The 15,000-nt window shown below is 40.7% G+C and overlaps 1 protein-coding gene across 3 annotated transcripts in view; it reads left to right on the top strand.

The window, feature by feature from the left end:
• The window catches only part of ldb2a (LIM domain binding 2a), a 91,564-nt gene that overhangs the window by 39,690 nt on the left and 36,874 nt on the right, over nucleotides 1–15,000 (top strand). The gene's annotated exons all lie outside the window — the stretch shown is intronic.

The following is a 15,000-nucleotide window of genomic DNA, read 5'->3' as shown; positions in this document are numbered from 1 at the left end:
TCTCTTTGTCTTTCTATCAGTATCTCTCTCTGTATCTCTCTATATGTCTCTCTCTGTATCTCTCTCTCTATATATCTCTCTCTGTATCTCTCTGTATGTCTCTCTCTGTATCTCTCTATATGTCTCTCTCTATCTCTCTATATGTCTCTCTCTGTATCTCTCTATATGTCTCTCTCTGTATCTCTCTATATGTCTGTCTCTGTATCTCTCTATATGTCTCTCTCTATATGTCTCTCTCTGTATCTCTCTCGATATATATCTCTCTCAGAATCTCTCTGTATGTCTCTCTCAGTATCTCTCTCTCAGAATCTCTCTATATGTCTCTCTCAGAATCTCTCTATATATCTCTCTCTGTATTTCTCTATATGTCTGTCTCTGTATCTCTCTATATGTCTGTCTCTGTGTCTCTCTATATGTCTCTCTCTGTATCTCTCTATATGTCTCTGTGTCTCTCTATATGTCTGTCTCTGTATCTCTCTATCTGTCTCTCTCAGTATCTCTCTGTATCTCGTTGTCTCTCTCAGTACCTCTCTATATGTCTCTCTCTGAAGTCGCTCTATATGTCTCTCTCTCTGTATCTCTCTATCTGTCTCTCTCAGTATCTCTCTATATGTCTCTCTCTGTGTCTGTCTATATGTCTGTCTCTGTATCTCTCTATATGTCTCGCTCTCTCTGGATCTCTCTATCTCTCTCTCTCTGTATCTCTCTATATGTCTCTCTCTCTCTGGATCTCTCTATCTCTCTCTCTCTCTGTATCTCTCTATATGACTCTCTCTGTATCTCTATATGTCTCTCAGTATCTCTCTATATCTCGTCTCTCTCAGTACCTCTCTATATGTCTCTCTCTGAAATCGCTCTATATGTCTCTCTGTGTCTCTCTATATGTCTCTCTCTGTATCTCTGTATCTCTGTATATGTCTCTCTCAGTATCTCTCTGTATCTCGTTGTCTCTCTCAGTATCTCTCTATATGTCTCTCTCTATATATCTCTCTATATGTCTTTCTCTCAGTATCTCTCTATATGTCTCTCTCTGTGTCTCTCTATATGTCTCTCTCTCTGTATATCTCTATATGTCTCTCTCTGTATCTCCATATGTCTCTATATGTCTCTCTCTGTATCTCATTGTCCCTCTCAGTATCTCTTTATATGTCTCTCTCTCTGTATCTTTCTATATGTCTCTCTCAGTATCTTTATATGTCTCTCTCTGTCTCTCTATATGTCTCTCTCTCTGTATATCTCTATATGTCTCTCTCTGTATCTCTCTATATCTCGTTGTATCTCTTTCTGTATCTCGTTGTATCTCTCTCTGTATCTCGTATCTCTCTCTGTATCTCTCTGTATCTCTGTCAATAGATAAATAAATAAACATGTAAACAAACAAACAAACAAATAAATAAATAAAGGTTCTTTAAAATCACACAGTGTGATTGTAATTTGCTTTTGTCAAATATGTATATGTGAATATATTTGCAATATTTAATATTGTAATATTGGCGGCTGGTCTTAGTGACAATGCTGCCCTTTAGAGGTTTATTTTTAATAAACCTCTATTAAAACGGACAGCTTTCAGGTGCAAAAATGACATATTTTGTGTTTGGAAGGTTTGTATATTAACAGTATTTATTAATGAATAAATATATTTTTTTACTTTACTTTTTACTGCCTTATAATGAATAATAATTAAATGCTAAATATAAATACAAGTAACCATATGAGTAAGGAAGCATATTTTATCTCTCTCTGTGCGTGTGCACGCACGCGCGCACGTGTGTGTGTGTGTGTGTGTGTGTTCATTATAACACCTAACATGTGAAATCCAGAAAGTGAAACATAGTGATGAACCTTTATCATCACCTCTGAATTCATGAGCACACACACACGCACACCACACACACACACACACACACACACACACACACACACACACACACACGCATACACACACACGCACACACCCTCAGCAAACTTTTCCCTCAAAAGCAATAACACTGAGAGAGAGAAAACTCGAGAGTTTGCAGGAGTGGATGAATTCTCCTTCACTTTATTGGCTATATGTCATTGTTTGTTGTTGTTGTTTTGTTTTTGCTTTTCTTCTATTATCCATATGTTTACTGTCAGATTTCTGATATGAATTCGGTATGCAGAATGTTCACACAAACAGCACACTCACACGCTCCACCATTTCATCCCGTCTCTCCTATCAATTATTTTCACTTCGCACCGAATAGTTTGACTTCACAGAGCTGTGTGCTTTGACAAAAAGTTTGTGAAAGACACACACACACACACACACACAGAGAGAGAGAGAGAGAGAGAGAGAGAGAGAGAGAGAGAGGGATGAGAGAGAGAGAGGGATGAGAGATAGGGGAGAAGTGGAGAGGGTGAGGGAGAGAAAGAAAGAGAGATTGAATTAAAGTTTTATGACTGATGAATATTTCATATACTGGGTTCTGAATTCCACAATCTAGTGTTTGTTTGTGTGCGAATTTCAGAGTGTGTGTGTGTGTGTGTGTAAAATAGAGAGAGAGAGAGAGTGATAGTTTGTGTTTGTGCTAGTACAGATGTAGCATCTTTTACCTCAAGAATTTGAGCTCTAAAATATTTGTCAGAAATGTATTTTAAAATTCATTTGTAACTAATGTTTGCAAGAAAACACCAAAGAGGTTGTTTATTTCTATAAAACATGACAGAAGCAATGTACAAGGCTATAAACTCTCCTCTTGCGTGTATCAGCTTGTTCAGAGTGACTTAGCATCACGCGACAGGCTAGTTTCTGCTCGCTAACAATAACAGTAAAGATGCTAGTATGCTAGTTACTATACCAGCTTACCTCAGTGCAGTGAGTAAAGACAGAGGTTCAAGGAAGACTTCAGTGTTTTTCTTTTTTTTAGTTTGTTTTTTTTTAGATTAATCTCACTGTACACAAGAGTTTTAACACGTTTCGCTTCACTGAGGAAAGAACCAAAAGTGTTGAGTGTTAATACAAGTCTAAGAACAGCTGTTGGATTTAACAGCTGTTTGTTTAAATGTTAAAAATATCCATCGTTAAATTCAAAACTGCTCAGTTTTTATTTACAACTCCAAAAATTCACAATTACAGTGGAAGTGGATGAGGATGAGACAGATATGAGAGAAAGTTGTAGCAAAGCTGTTCTCCTGCATCGTATTGAAAGATTTCACTATTCACTCATCCATTCATGGTTTCTGTCAGCGTTCATCCATCCATCCATCCATCCATCTACTGCCTGTCAGTGTTCATCCATCTGGGCATCATCCATCCATTCTCTGTCCCTCTGTCATCATCTGTCCATTATTCATCCATAGTCTATCTATCCATTCATCTACCCCTCCATCCATCCATCCATCCATCCATCCATCTACTTCCTATCAGTGTTCATCCATCTGGGCATCATCCATTCATTATCCCCTGTCCATCTGTCATCATCTGTCCATTATTCATCCATAGTCTATCTATCCATTCATCTACCCTTCCATCCATCCATCTACTTCCTATCAGTGTTCATCCATCTGGGCATCATCCATTCATTATCCCCTGTCCATCTGTCATCATCTGTCCATTATTCATCCATAGTCTGTCTATCCATTCATCTACCCTTCCATCTACCCATCCATCCATCCATCTACTTCCTATCAGTGTTCATCCATCTGGGCATCATCCATTCATTATCCCCTGTCCATCTGTCATCATCTGTCCATTATTCATCCATAGTCTGTCTATCCATTCATCTACCCTTCCATCCATCCATCCATCCATCCATCTACTTCCTATCAGTGTTCATCCATCTGGGCATCATCCATTCATTATCCCCTGTCCATCTGTCATCATCTGTCCATTATTCATCCATAGTCTATCTATCCATTCATCTACCCCTCCATTCAACCATCCATCCAGCCAGACCTCCAGCCAGCCATGTATTGCCCATCTGTCAACCTTCATCCATCTATTTATGTTCTATCATTGCTCATCCTTCCATCCATCCTTCCATTTACATGCTGTCATTTTTTTTTGTCTAACATCCATCCACCTGTCGCTGACCATTCATCCAGTCATTAATTCCTTATCTGCCCATCCATCCATCCATCCATCCATCCATTGTCTATATTTTATATTCCACCAATCTAACCATGCATCATCCATCCATAATCCATTTGTCATCATCTGCCTAATTCATCCGTCTGTCAGTTTTTCCATCCATCCATCCATCCATCCATTCATCCATCCATTATAGTATTATTATTATAATCTTACCAAAGCAAATGAAGAATATATTACAACTTAACAGTTTATAACTGTTTATTCAATGACAAATATCCATCTACTGATTTATTATTATTACTATTATTATTATTATTGTTGTGCTTATTATTAATATTATCACACCACTTTTTATTAGCACTTATTGTTAGCTTTAAGTGCGCTAAAGTCAGCTGTCATTGCTATTTTGTTTAGAAATGAGAAGGGGTCTACTTAACTATGGAGGACCTGTAAATACTGAACAGATCAGTAGTTCATCTCAACTTCAGTGATAGACAAAGCAATATTCCAATATAACATGCATAGTAAACAGAAAGAATTTGCATATTGCATATATTAAACTGTCTCTGACCGTTACACACAGACGCCCTAATTGTGCAGCATCCGGCTTTAATGTGTCTGTGTTTCATACAGTGCAGGACGTTACGCTCGGTACCGTAGTACCCAAAAGGCACAGTATGAATAAATGCATAAACCATACAGTAAACGAGCCTGACGATGAGCTCGACGGATCAGAACACACACAGGTCATGGCAGTATTATATATACTGTATATGTTACATAAAAATGAAACACTGATTGTTTAAATGAAAAGGTATGAAAGGTGTGTGTGTGTGTGTGTGTGTGTGGTTGCACTGCTGACATTTTAAGACAGTACCTCTTAAAATGAGTCTGGCTCATTTGATTTCCCTCCGTGTGTGTCTTTCAGTAAATCACCAAAGAATTCATTTTCTTATTCGGTTCCATTTGTTCCATCCGCTCTGCTTTTTTTTTTTTTTTTGCTAAAGCTAAAGGAGGAGACTAAGAGTTGTTTATATTGGTGAGACGAGCGGGTCAAGGTTGGCCAGGCCTCCACCAACACGAATGGAAAAAGCTCTGTGTGTGTGTGTGTGTGTGTGTGTGTGTGTGAGAGAGAGAGAGTTTAGATGCATATTTAACTCTTTCCTCACCAGCGAGTATAAAAGAACAAGCAGTTCACAAAGCAGAATTTAAGTTCAAATATATCTTTAAAGGAAGACTCCACTCTGAACACCTTGCATATTAACCTTCCATCCATTCTCCATACCGCTTATTCTACACAGGCTCACAGGGAGCCTGGAGCCTGTCCCAAGGAACTTGGGGCACAAGGCGGGGGACACCCTGCACGGCAGACAATTTGGAAATGCCAATCAGCCTACAACACATGCCTTTGGACTGCGGGAGGAAACCGGAGAACCCAGAGGAGACGCCCAAAGCACAGGGAGAACTCCATGCACACAGAGCAAAGGCGAGATTCGAGCCCCCGACCCCGGAGGCGTGCGGCAGATGCACTAACCACTAAGCCACCATAACTGCAAATTAATAACAATTTGCATTGACTTAATTTGTATAAAATGCTGAACTTAAGGCTGGAATTAGACATGAGAAATGCTGTAATTTTACGGACGTAACGTTTCTGTTTGGTTTTTTCACTTTGGTGAAATTCCACGTGAGAGGATGAGAGAGTGCAGGATTTCGCAGGATCTCGGCTCTGCTGAGAGAAGCATTGCGTTTGAACCGTTTGAACTGATAGATAATCATCGGTGTCTGTTTAAAATTCAGTGTTTACTCCTGACCACAGTCCTGCTGGAGGACAAGCAGCGTCGAGTCACACTGCTTTCTTGTGTGTGTGTGTGTGTGTGTGGGTGTGTGGGTGTGCGTGTTAGTCTCTGGAGAGTTAATTACTGATGAGGACCGGCAGGGCGCGAGCTTTTCTTTGTTTTTCCTCTCTTTCTTTTCTCATCTGTGATTGTGCGCGCTTTGCTCACAGCAGAAACTATGACTGTACGGGAGAAAAAATAAAACGGCTTTAAAGTAGGGACAAAAAATAACATAACTTGTTTTGAAGACTATAAAAACGCTTTTTATGTTGAATCAGAAGTTGTAGTGGTTCCGCAAAAGAAAAGGTATTGAAGTGCGTACAGTTGTACTCTCATTAAGAAATACAGATTATTATGTCCATCCATACATCCATCCATCCATTTTCCGTACCGCTTATCGTACACAGGGTCACGGGGGAGCCTGGAGCCTGTTCCAGGGAACTCGGAGGACACCCTGAGTGGGGTTCCAACCTATCAGACACGCATTCACACACTATAGACACTACAACGCACGTCTTTGAACCTTTTGGTATTTAACAAATAAAAACATATAATACTAGGATGTTGATATGGTGATGTTTTCTGTAAGTTTTGGAAGATTTTGGAAGGAGTCTCCAGTGTCAGAGCTTTGTAACAGTCCATAGTCCATCCTATACAGGCTTGCTGGAAGCCTGGAGCCTATCCCAGCCTAGGGGACTCGGGGCACAAAATAGATGACACCCTGGATGGAGTGCCTACCCATCACAGGGCACTCACACACCCGTTCACACTCTACAGACAACTTAGACACGCCAATCAGCCTCCAGCACATATCTTTGGACTGGGGGAGGAAACCGGAGTACCCGGAAGAAACCCCCGAAGCACGGGGAGAACATGCAAACTCCACACACACAGGGTGGAGACGGGATTCGAACCCCCAACCCCGGCGGTGCCGCACCCTCCAAATCCAGATTAAATATGAATATGCAAATTAAGATTGCGTCCTACTCTATAAGCTCCACCCACTTCCCCACTCTAATGCCAGTTTTCCGACATTTGTGACCATTTTCACTTCACACCTGACCGTTCAAATGAATTCTTTTGAAATAATTTTAATAGTAAAATAAAAATAACATGTAAATAAGTGTCATTTGTAACTAAGTAGAAAAACATACTTAATACTTAATGAAAATAAAACCTGCCATATCTGCCAAGGATCAGTTCACCTAAATATAAAATCCAGTAATAATTATACGATGCATCCGTATTTCGTTGACATTTAAACAAACGTGAAAGTTCACATGCTAGCTTGCTTTGTCGCCGAGAAGTAAAAGACGACATGACGGTGCGATTCATGTCCCGAATTGATTTCTTCCGCTTATACCACAGCAATTAACCACCGACGACAATCATTCATTTCATTCACTTAAGAACGAAACGTTGTACTTTTGATCTGTTCGTGCAAGTCAGTAACAAGTCAGCGTCAGTAGTCCCGTTCGCACTTATGTTACAGCAGCTATAGACATCCTCTCTCCCACCAGCCTCTCTCTTTTCGTCGTTTTGCAGCTAATAAGACGCAAAAACGCAGCGTGTCATGTGACCAAGAAACCGCGAAATCCCAAAGTCAGAACTCGGAGACACTGGAGACTCCGTTACGGTATTACAGGACATTAAAGAAACGTCCTCTTTTCTCTTGTGGAGAATTTGTTCATTATGTGACGCGTCGTGCTATACGAGGCCCTGTGAACGAGCCGTTACCATAGAAACCGCAACGTGTTAGATAGAACGAGTGCATGGATATACGTAAAGCGGTGATTTGGGTGACTTTTTCTGACCAGTGAGATTGGAGAATTCATCAGCGCTGTGGTGTAACATTACTTTATTCATTCTGAAGCTTGTGGTTTTGGAAGTTATCAGTCGCTATAAAAAGAACAGCTACTGGGTTGTTGTTGTTGTTTTTTTTTAAAAAGTAAAAACACGCAGAAATGTGCAACGTGTTTAACGCTTTAACGAGTTGAAGTAAATAAACACGTGGCTATATTACGCTTTTTTTTTTTTTTGCCTGTGATCTGAGATATTTCATGGTTCTTTCATCACCGTTATAAATAACGTGGGGTTTATGAGGTAAACGGGAGACTGGGTGCAGGAGCGCCTCCATTTCACACCCTGCTCCACTCTGCTCTGTCTTCCCAGCATGCATTGCACTGCAGAACACTGCATCGGCTGCATAATCACACCAAAGTGCGGCCAGCTTCCTCCAGCTTACACTGCCCTCCTCCTCCTCCTCCTCCTCTTCCCTCCTCCTCCTCCCCTTCCTCTTGTGTGTGTGTGTGTGTTGCTTCAGTGTTTATTTGTACACTCAGTACCATTAGTTTTGTCTTTTGTCTCTAGTGATCTCTTTTCTTTCTGTTACTGTCCGTCATTCTCCCACCTACTGTCTGTCTCTCTATTGGTGTCTGTCTCGCCCCATATGTCTTTCTAGCTGTCTGTCTCTCTGTTTGTAGCTGTCTCTTTTTGTCATTCTCTCTCGGTTTTTCTGTCTGTCTTTCAACATTCTTGCTGTATTTCTATCCATCCGTCGTCCGCTGATTTCCTGTCTCACCCCTCTCATTCTCCCTACCTGTCTATCTGTCTTTTTCTCTGTCATTCTCTCCCTTGCACTCCCATCTTTCTCTGTTCCTGTAGGTCTGTCCCCCTCTCGTAATTTCCCTCTGTTTTATCTCTTGGTCTCTTTCTCTCTCTTTTTTCTGTCTCACCCCTCTGTGTGTCTTTTTCTGTCTTTCTCTCCCTATTTCATTCTCTATCTTTGAATGCCTTTCAATTTTTTTTTTCTGTTCAGTTTCTTCCTGTCGTTCTCTCTCCCAGCTTTTCAGCTTCATCTGCCTCACTCTCATTCTCTCTCTTTCTGCCTGCCTTTCTCTATTTATCTGTTTCCCCTCTCACTCTGTCTCTCTCGTTCTGACTCCCTTTCTCTCTTTTTCTGTCTTCCTTATTGTGTCTGTCTTTCTCTCTAGTTTTCTTTCTTTATCTGTCTCACTCTCATTTTTCTCTTTCTGTCTGCCTTTCTGACTTTTTTATGTCTTGCTGTCATTCTCTCTCTCTGTTTTTCTCTCTTTATCTGTCTCGCTCTCATTCTCTCTCTCTGTTTTTCTCTCTTTATCTGTCTCGCTCTCATTCTCTCTCTCTGATTTTCTCTCTTTATCTGTCTCACTCTCATTCTCTCTCTCTGTTTTTCTCTCTTTATCTGTCTCGCTCTCATTCTCTCTCTCTGTTTTTCTGTCTTTATCTGTCTCGCTCTCATTCTCTCTCTCTGTTTTTCTCTCTTTATCTGTCTCGCTCTCATTCTCTCTTTATATCTGTCTTTCCCTCTTTATATGTTTCCCCTCTCGCTCTCTCACTCTTTCTGTCTGCCTTTCTGTCTTTTTCTGCCTCCTCCTCATTCTCTCTCTCTGGCTTTTTTCTCCCTTTATCTGTCTCACTCTCATTCTCTCTCTTTCTGCCTGTCTTTCCCTTTTTCTGTCTGTCACTCTCTTTTTTCTTTATCAGCCCTCATGCTCTCTGCCATTCTCGCTCTCCTTTTCACTCTCTCTCTCTCTCTCTCTCTCTTTCCTGCTCTCTCTCACTCTCTTGGATTTTCTCTCTTTCTGTCTTTCTCTCTCTTGTTCTACCCTAAAATCTCTCATGTCTGTCTCCCTATGTCTCTCATTGTTTCTCTCACGTTCTCCTTTCTCTTTGTCAACCATTTATTTTTTCTATTCTCTCTCTCATATATCTGTCTTGCTGTCTTTTCTTCTCTTTTTTCCTCTGTCCCAGCCAGTCTGCTGTTCTCTCTCTCTCTCTCTCTCTCTCTCTCTCCCCACACACACCCTCAGCACTCTGAGCTGAATTCCGCGCTCTCATCTTTTTGGCTGTGAGTGTTGGCATCCTTCCTGAGGCCCACGCGCTGTGTGAATTAATGTGCCTAATTAACACCACGTTAATTATTTGTAATTTGCGTGTTTGGGTACACATTACTTGAGAAGCATATGTTGTGCAGCGTGTTAGCCGAAACAAGCGGGTGCATAATGCCATCTCTGGAGTGTGGCGCTGTGTGATGGGCCAATCAGTGCGCAGACCCTCAGACGCGGCCGATAGAGAGAGAGAGAGAGAGATTGAAAGACGTACACACTGAATAAAGAGGCTCTCTGACATGATTGTGGTGTTGTCTGATAACAGGAGTTGGTGGATTAAAAACTTTATTCAGAAGTGCTGAGGACTGACAGATCCCAGGGTGGAGAGCATATGGACAAACTGTAGGAGGGTTTTCACTTCTATTGAGTCATTTCTATCCTTCATTATAGTGTGTATCTCGATTCAGGTGTGTTAGAGATTCAGATGTGTTAGTGATTCAGGTGTTAGGGATTCAGGTGAGTTAGTGATTCATATGTGTAGTAATTCATATGTGTTAGTGATTCAGGTGAGTTAGTGATTCAGGTGTTAGTGATTCAGGTGAGTTAGTGACTCATATGTGTTAGTGATTCAGGTGTTAGGTATTCAGGTGTGTTAATGATTCAGGTATGTTAGTGATTCAGGTGTTAGAGATTCAGGTGTATTAGTGATTCAGGTGTTAGTGATTCAGGTGTGTTAGTGATTCAGGTGAGTTATTGATTCAGATGTGTTAGTGATTCAGGTGTTAGTGATTCTGGTGTGTTAATGATTCAGGTATGTTAGTGATTCAGGTGTTAGTGATTCATGTGTGTTAGGGATTCAGATGTGTTAGTGATTCAGTTGTGTTAGTGATTCAGGTGAGTTAATGATTCAGATGTGTTAGTGATTCAGGTGTGTTAATGATTCGGGTGTTAGTGATTCAGGTGAGTTAATGATTCAGATGGGTTAGTGATTCAGGTGTTAGGGATTCAGGTGTGTTAATGATTCAGGTATGTTAGGGATTCAGGTGTATTAGTGATTCAGGTGTTAGGGATTCAGTTGTATTAGTGATTCAGGTGTATTAGTGATTCAGGTGTTAGTGATTCAGGTGTTAGTGATTCAGGTCTTAATGATTCAGGTGTATTAGTGATTCAGGTGTTAGTGATTCAGGTGTGTTAGGGATTCAGGTGTTAGTGATTCAGGTATGTTAGTGATTCAGATGTGTTAGTGATTCAGGTGAGTTAATGATTCAGATGTGTTAGTGATTCAGGTGTGTTAATGATTCAGGTGTTAGTGATTCAGGTGAGTTAATGATTCAGATGTGTTAGTGATTCAGGTGTTAGGGATTCAGGTGTGTTAATGATTCAGGTATGTTAGGGATTCAGGTGTTAGGGATTCAGGTGTATTAGTGATTCAGGTGTTAGGGATTCAGGTGTTAGTGATTCGGGTATGTTAGTGATACAGATGTGTTAGTGATTTGTGTGTGTTAGTGATTCAGGTGTGTTAGTGATTCAGGTGTATTAGTGATTCAGGTGTTAGGGATTCAGTTGTATTAGTGATTCAGGTGTATTAGTGATTCAGGTGTTAGTGATTCAGGTCTTAATGATTCAGGTGTATTAGTGATTCAGGTGTTAGTGATTCAGGTGTGTTAGGGATTCAGGTGTTAGTGATTCAGGTGTGTTAGGGATTCAGGTGTTAATGATTCAGGTATGTTAGTGATTCAGATGTGTTAGTGATTCAGGTGTTTTAGTGATTCAGATGTGTTTGTGATCCATGTGTGTTAATGATTCAGATGTGTTAGTTATTCAGGTGTTAATGATTCAGATGGGTTAGTGGTTCAGGTGTTAGTGATTCAGGGCTGTTAGTGATTCAGGTGTGTTAATGATTCAGATGTGTTAGTGACCCCCCCCCCCCCCCCCCCAATAAAGTTGAATTGGGTTGATTATGGATAGTATTTCTGTTTGTACCTGTGTACCTATCTGGCAGACTTTTTCATGAGATCAGATAGACTCCATTTTGGATATTTGATGTTGATTTTTTTCTTTATTTCCAAATGCAAGCCTAAATATGTATTAAATTGCATGTAGAGTTTGTAAAAAAACAACAAAAAAACAAAAAACAAAAAGAAAATAGAATAAAAATAAAATAGCAATAACTAAAAGATCAGCATGTCCAGTGTGACCATGCTGGATTAATGTAGCGAAATTTTAAATTACAAGTGACCATTTTACTTGTTGGCATTGAGTTGGCTTCTCATGTAGCTTCACTGTAATTACAAAATGTAGCATTTTCACTTGCTTACTGACAGGAAGTGTGTTTTCCACTCAGTCAGCTGTGTGTTTATTCGAGTTTATTTTAGTTTATTGGACGGTGTGTCCTGGTTGATTATAGGCTTTTCAATTGAAAGTTTTCTATTCGGATTCTTTAAAACGCATGAGCCGTATGCAGTCCGCAGCTTTAATCCTGTTTATTATTTCAGAAAGATATCGGTGCTGTGATGGCTACAACTGACACGTGCGTTCATCCTCACATCCTCACTAGTGTGTGCGGTTAAGAAAAAGGTCCTCATGCCACAGAGCTGGAGAACCCAAACAGGCTATCAGGGGTCCTTTCATGAAAAAAAAAAAAAACAACAACTCTTATTTCTCTCTCTTTTTCTCTCTCTCTCTCTCTCTCTCTGTCCTTTTTCATTCTCCATCTCGCCATCACACCATTTTCTCGATCCTAACCATTTCATATTTATTTTCGCTCATACACCATCACCACCCCCCCCCCCCCCCCCCTCATTAGCAGTCAGCTCCTGTCGTGTCCTAACCACTGGGGAGACCTTCGCTTATGCGCCCTGCCTCCTCCTCCCTTTCTCCTTCTCTCCCTCCCTCCCTCCCTCCATCCATCCTTCTGTTTTTCACCCTCTCGCCTTTTCTAAAGTATTTGTGCGTTCATTTAGTCATGCCGCACTATAGCCAATTTAAGGAACAGGCCGTTTGCAGCCGTTTGATTTTCTCCGTTCGGCTGCATGGCTCTAAGCAGCGGCGCCTGTCTTGAGGGAGACTCTCTAAATGAAGTTCTCTCTCTCTCTCTCTCGCTCTCTCTCTCTGTCTTTCTCTCTCTCTCTCCATCTCTCTCCCGCGTTTCTCTCGTTCTCACCCCCTCTCTCCCCCAACTCCCCCTCTATGTGCTCCCTCAGGGCTGACGGCACACTCGTAATTTCTCTCAGAAGGGAGTTTGACTGTGAGATGGATTATTTCTGCTTGAACTCAGACGCAGAGCTGGATCAGACTGCCAGTCCGTTCAGCGTCAAAATTAAAATGATAAGTTGACGCAGCACAGCAGCTCGAAACGACGCGAAGTTGCGTGTGTGAGCATGCGTGTAGAGTTTTTTTTTTTTTACTTTATTTTTATTATTGGTGCCGGGATGGTTTCCACTAAAACAGTTGTTCATATAGGCGCACATTCTGGCTGCGTGGAAGTGTGTTTTCAGCACAGTAATGAGTCCTGCTTGCTCAACAGACAAAAACAAAGCTGTAAGGCGCTACACATTTTCATGCTGTTCAGGCAATGCTTTTTAGATTTTGTCATTCCTCAATGACATCTGGATGCGATATACTTACACTGTAAAACCACCAAGAGCAACTCTTATTGGCTGGGATTATCAGAAGAGCTGGATGGATTTTTATTTTTGCAGTTTTGCTAGGAAACAAGGACTGACAAATTTATCCAAATGTCACTGTGTATGGTGATATAATTAGAACATACACCGCAGGACAAATGTTTGGAACCAACACTTCAAATAAAAAAGAGCGATATATATATAGCGTATTAAAAGTGACCCTTTTTTTTTTTTTTTTTTTACACAAATAATATGAACATTCAGATCATATTGCAACAGTGAACTTTTTTTTCTGGCAGCCGCTTCATGGATTATTTTTACACACCAGGGTCATTCGGAGTTCATCGGCGTTGTTTTTAACGATTGTATATACGTACAGTAAAATACAACGATAAAAAAACAGGAAAAAAATCTAATAGAATTAGATGAGGTGGAAAAGAACAAAATAGAATGGAGTAAATATGATAGCAGGTAATGGAGTAGGATAGGAGATAATGTCATAAAATAGAGCAGAATAGACTTGATAGGTTCAGATGGAATTTGACATGATAGGGTGGAATGGAATAGAGTGGTATGGTATTGAATAGAGCGATAAAATAGAATATAACAGAAAAAAGTCATTAGAATACAATGAGTCCTTATTGGTCACGTATACATTACAACACAGTGAAATTCTTTCCTTCGCATACCCCAGCCTATGACGAAGTTAGGGTCAGAGTGCAGGGTCAGCCATGATACAGCGCCCCCTGGAGCAGAGAGGGTTAAGGGCCTTGCTCAAGGGCCCAACAGTGGCAACCTGGCAGTGCTGGTGCTTGAACCCCCAACCTTCTGAGCAATAACCCATAGCCTTAACCGCCAAGCCACCACTGCCCCTATGATACTAATATATTCCATGATAGAATGGAATATATTAGGTAAGTGAATAGAATAGAAGAGAAGAGGAAGTGAATAGAAGGGAATGGACTGGAATATAATAGAATGGAAAGGACTAGAACGGAATATGGTAGTATAAAATAGAACAGAACAGACCAGAATAGGAAGTTATTAGAATAGAGTTGAATGGAATGTGATCGAATCGAATAGAATAGAGTAGAATAGGAAGTGATTAGAATAGAATGGAAGGTGGTAGAATAGAATAGATGAGGAAGTGATTCAAATGGAATAGATTTGAAACTGGTTCGAATAGAATGGGGTAGGATGGGGAGTGATTGCAATAGAATAGAATTGAAGCCGAATAGAATGGAATAGGAAGTGATTCGAATGGGAATGAATAGAATGTAAAAGAAAAGATATGTGCGGTGTGGTGGAAGTTGCAGAAGTGGAGTGTCCAGCAGTGTATGAAAAGCTCATTTAATCAGGTATTAGATCCTCCCTGCTGGCTGTGCTTAAAATCTCATCTTACAGAGTCTGTCTGCGCTGAAACTCTCCAACTGAGCGGCTTCTCCTGCAGGAACAACACAAACTGACCAACATAAAAGTCAGCTCTCTATCTCTCCCACCCTGTCTCTCTCCCACTGTCATACTGAATGCTTCTGGCCTTAGAAAACACACACACACACTCACACACACACACTCTCACACACACGCACACACTCTCACACACACCCTCC

The sequence above is a fragment of the Ictalurus furcatus genome, chromosome 8 (genome assembly GCF_023375685.1).
Source record: "Ictalurus furcatus strain D&B chromosome 8, Billie_1.0, whole genome shotgun sequence".
In the NCBI taxonomy this organism is placed as follows: Eukaryota; Metazoa; Chordata; class Actinopteri; order Siluriformes; family Ictaluridae; genus Ictalurus; species Ictalurus furcatus.
This window is presented reverse-complemented; position numbering and strand designations above follow the sequence as displayed.